Here is a 4,915-nt window from a genome sequence, read left to right on the forward strand (position 1 = left end):
CATCCCAGAGTACCTGATAATAAGAGCTTACCCACACTACAGCAGCCACTACCTTAAGCACCTTCCATATATGAACTTACATGATTTTTCACAATTACCCTTGGAGTTCAGTTCCTCCCTCTCCCTATTTCACAGATGAAGAAGACGGAAAGTGGCAGGCCTGGGCAGTCTGGCTCAAAGGCAGCTCTACTGTGCTTCACTAGGACAGTAGAGTTTCTTTGTAAGCCCAGAATCAGCACATCACCAGGACATAGTACCACACGTGAAATTTCAGAATGAAGACCAGCAAATTCTTGCAGAACATAAATGCTGACTTGAAGGTGCATGCATGACACATGCTACTTCTCAGCAGCAGAAGCCTTCTCCAGGTAACTGTAGCTAAGCTGAGGGGAAGCCAGGTATGAAAAGACCTCCCCCCAGGAAGGGCAGCCAGGAGCTGTCATGGAGGCCCAGGTGTGGATGTTGTTTGCCTACTTTATTCACCAGGTACTTAGTGTTCTAAGTTTCCCCTCACAACCACTAGGAGCAGCACAAATGGTCCAGCCTCTCCCAGGTGTGAAAAGTTCCACTGTATCTCTGTGGTGAGATACTCAAACTCTTTCCACATTAGTTTTGGTTTGTTCTGTCTTTTCTAGCAAATGTGGATTTTTAGCATTAAAGTTAACTACTGGATCTTGACTGAAGACACTGGCTTCCCTGTGTCCTCAGAGAATACTTGGAGACCCAGCTAACAACTACCTTGAGGTCAGGCAGCTGAAATCATATGCATGCCATTCTAAGGCTGTTGATTCCACCAGTGCGAATTAACTCCTTCCTCCCCTGTGCTTTCAGATGGAAAACTCACATTGCACAGGGTGCTCACAGAATATCCAGCAAGGAGCCCAGCATGGGCTTTTCAAGTGCTGTGTGACTTTCAGATGTCAGCTACTGAGTTTTCTCATCTAAAAAGTGAGGGCCTGTACTATACATCTTTGGAATCTGAGGACTATGTCATATTGTCTATGTGAAGTTACAGAGACAAGTGGAGGCAGGGCAGAGGAACTAGAAATGAGGAAACTAACCAGGGTTTTTCCCACTTTTACTCCCTGACAGGACAACCGCTGACATTGATTCAAACTTCAAATGACTTTCCCCATCTAACAAACTGAACACAACAAACTTCCAGCTATTCAAGCTCTAATAAAAAGAAAACCTAAGCTAACTCGGTTTTCTTCCTGTATAGCAATTTTCTTTAAAAAGAGAAATGACAACCTCACATCTGCTATTTATTCCAAAAATCAATTCTCAAAGGGTGATAGGATCAGTTGTTTTCCAGGATACCATAGATTTGGCCTGACTCTCACATCTCCCACAGTCCTGTCCAACAGAATAAAAATTGCGTTTTTAACGACTCTGAGACCTTGGGTGGGGGGAAGCCCGAGATAAAGCCTAAATCATAACAATAATGTAACACAGACCATAAAACTTTAAAGTTAAGAACACAGTTTGAATTCTAATTATTTAAAATAGACAGCTGTTCTCAGACTTTCAGTTATCTTATTCAACTTTACCTAACAAAGTTTATCTACAAAAGGACATTTTTTAAGGATAAAATGAATTACCAGAGGTGACAGCAATTTGGTAAGTTTTGTACATACATACCATGCTTCAGAAATTTGAAATCACTGTACAGATTTATCTAGAAAATTCCACTCGTGTCAAATCTATTGCCCACAGGGGCGCCTGGGTGGCTCAGTCGGTTAAGCCTCCGACTTCGGCTCAGGTCATGATCTCGCGTTCGTGGGTTCGAGCCCCATGTCAGGCTCTGTGCTGCTAAGCTCGTGGCCTGGAGCCTGCTTCCGACTCTGTGTTTCCCTCTCTCTGCCCCTCCCCCTCTCATGCTCTGTCTCTGTCTGCATCAAAAAAAAATAAATAAATAAATAAATAAAAAATCTATTGCCTACATATGCCTTCCGTTTATTTATTCACTTTTAAAAGCTCCAAGTTGTCTCTATTAAGCAGGCAAGCAAAAGCTCTATTGAGGAGACCCTGGCTGGCTCAGTGGGTAGAATGCACGACCTTTCATTTCCCTAGCATGAGTTCGAACCCCACCTCGGTGAGGGGTGAGACTTTAAGAACAAAAACCTTTTAGGAGATGAGGAAGACTAAGCTTAGAGAGGGGTGCCATGCTTCCTTCTTCCCTGAAGGGAAAGCTTACACGGCTCTGAGAAAACCTACAAACTTGATTTCTCCTGGAGACTCCACGCCCACCCCCTCCAGGGGCCCGAGAAACCCCCCAGAACAGGAGTGGGCAGGGGTGCCCACTCGGCTGAAGAAGGTCATCGCCGGGTTGGCCGGGGCCACGGTAAGGGTCTACCTCCAGCGGGCGAGCCGCGACGCTCGGCCCTGAAGCCGGCCCCACCCGCAGCGCCAGAACGCTACGGGGAGGGCAGCCCTGGGTGCCGGCGCGCTGGGAAACCGGTTCCCGGGACTCTTCCAGAAGGTCTGGGGCGAGGGAGGTCCGCTTGGCCCTACCCAACGTGTGTGCAAGCGCTCGTCCGCGGGTGCAGTCGCTGCGGGGCCACAGGCGGGGGCGCCCGTCGCGTCCCAGCGGGCGGGTGCGCGCGGATGCGCAGGAGCCGCCGAGGCCGGGACAGACGGGAGACACGCGTGGCGCCGGGGCGGCTCTGCTACAGTCCCGAAGCTCCAGGCTAGCCCGACCCTCCCACGCGGCCACCTCGGGCCCGCCCCCGCTCAGTGACGCGCGCGCACCCCTTCCCCCCCCAGGGACCGGGCGGGAGGCGTGTCCGGAGCCCCAGAACTGCCCCCAGACCTCCTGAGTGCGCCGAAGCCTTCCCCCTCGGGGCTCCACGTCGCGCGGCCACAGCCCCAGCCTCTCACCCGCCTGTGGCTCCAGACACCGGACACCCGACACCGGACACCCGCCGCGGTGGCGGAGGAGGGCCTGGGGAGGGGCGAGTGCAGGCCCAGGCCCAGGCGTCGCCGCGGGCCTCCCCCAGCCCGCCTCCGCCCCGCGCCTTCCACGCTCCCTCTGGAACTCCCCGCGCTACCGCACACACGGTCTTCTCGGCCTCCGCTTTCTGTTTTCCCTTCCCCACTCCAGGCACCTACCCGTTTAGGGCCCTGCGCTCCTCTAGCAGATTGACCCGCGCAACGCCAAGTCCAGTTGGGCCGCCAGAAGCTGTCGGAGAAGGGAGGGCAAGGCAGGGGCGCTTGAGAGCGGCACAGGCTGGCTGGACAAACACTCCGGTCGAGATGTTGGCAAACAGCGTCCCTCAGCCCCGGCCGGCCCGCCCGCGCCGCCCCACCCGCGGCCCACATGCCGAGTGACTGACTGGGCGCTCACGGCCCCACCCGGGCACCTGGAGACGCTCCAGGGCCAGACGTCGGCGAGGCCGTGAGGCCTGCGGCATCCCGGGCCCGCTCTCCTGACCACACACTGCCCGGAGCTGCCGGGGGTCCGGGGCGGCAAAGCCACCGCCCTCCCCCTACAGTCTGCAGGCCTGCCGCGCCATCTCAGAACTTAATAGTATCAGCGGGCCCGGCCCCTTCTCCACTCCAGAGCTCAAGGTTTCTTTCAAGGTGGAGCCTGGGGAGGCGGGCAGGCCCTTCTCAGTTACACAGAGTCCCGTCAGGTCAAGTCAGCTCACCTCTCAGGTTTTGCTCCTGAGCTTCCTCCCCCCACTTTTTTGTTGATATTAAGTAATTTATCAGATTCAGGATTTTGTTAGTACAGTTGTGGCTCTGTAGGACAGGATGGAGGAGGCAAAGGCTAGAAAGATGAAGACTGAAAACAGTAAAAAATGAAATAAATCTGTAGAAAAGGAAAGAAGGTAAAGGAATCTTGTGAATTGCAGCAAGAACAGGTTACGGTGGTGCTTGAAGGGGAGGAGCTGACTGAGTACAGGAAAGCTCAGCAGAAGCAGAGTACAGATGTTGGAGGGCATTTTTCATTGTGGGAGAACATTCAGAATGTGGGCAGAAAAACAGTGAGCATTCAGTAGCCCTCTCCACAACCTACCTGATAAATTCAGGGATCTGATTTGCTTCCTTCAAAAATGAAACTTTCTCATTACTAACCTCTCCAGCCTCCAGAAGATACTCAAAGTTAGAAAGAGCCTTGGGCCAGAGGCAGTCCTTGAGACCTAGCTATTTAGGAACCATTCTAGGGATCCTATCAGGGGAGAATTTCTGGTTTAGGTTTGGTTCCTACTGCTTATTAAATGAATGGCCCATGGGTACATTTGGCTGGAATGTCATTTGCCCCTGGGTAGCTCTGTGTCCAGCTGAAAATGAATCCTAATACTTCATGAATTGAGCAGTTGAAGAACTATAAAACGTGGTTCATCAGCCAGCAAAATTTCCACAGAACACTGGTAGCAGCCAATTACCTTCCCCCACACTCAATTCTTTTCATGTCCTCACAAGTCTTTCTTTGTAACAGCACTCCTACTTCATTATTAACCCCTCTGTACTTCAGTTTTCCCCTCTGGATAATAACAATGCCTACTACCTCATGAAGTTCTTGAGAGGTTAAATGAGATAATACATGTAAAGTGATTCGAATATTTCCTGGGTGTGGTGAGTGTTCAAACACATTAACTTATTTCACATCACATACTATAATTTCAAGTTACAACTTCACGTTTAGACTGTGGATTTTGCCTTCTGTGGTAACTAGACTCCAAGTTAGATTCATTGATTTCTCCCCACCTTCTAGTGTGTCACTTCTGAGATTAGATTATAAAGGACCTTGTAAGTGGTGGCCAGGTTAGGCCTTCAGTGCAGGTCTTTGAGGCACTACTGTGAGACCACCAGCTGCAAAATTGTAGTGCGTGTTCTGGCCCAGCAGTGAACTGGGTAACTGCTCAGTATTCTCCAGGGAGGCAGCAGTGGGCAGAGTTGCTGACCCTGT

The 4,915-nt window shown here is 51.5% G+C and overlaps 1 protein-coding gene across 2 annotated transcripts in view; it reads right to left on the reverse strand.

The window, feature by feature from the left end:
* The window catches only part of SH2D4A (SH2 domain containing 4A), a 72,962-nt gene extending 69,779 nt beyond the window's left edge, over positions 1-3,183 (reverse strand). For both annotated transcript variants that reach the window (XM_029936876.1, XM_029936866.1), the window contains exon 1: positions 3,112-3,183. The gene's annotated coding sequence lies outside the window, so the exon portion shown is untranslated. The remainder of the gene's footprint in view (positions 1-3,111) is intronic.
* Positions 3,184-4,915: the final 1,732 nt, after the last annotated feature.

This window comes from Suricata suricatta, chromosome 1 (genome assembly GCF_006229205.1).
Source record: "Suricata suricatta isolate VVHF042 chromosome 1, meerkat_22Aug2017_6uvM2_HiC, whole genome shotgun sequence".
Classification (NCBI taxonomy): Eukaryota; Metazoa; Chordata; class Mammalia; order Carnivora; family Herpestidae; genus Suricata; species Suricata suricatta.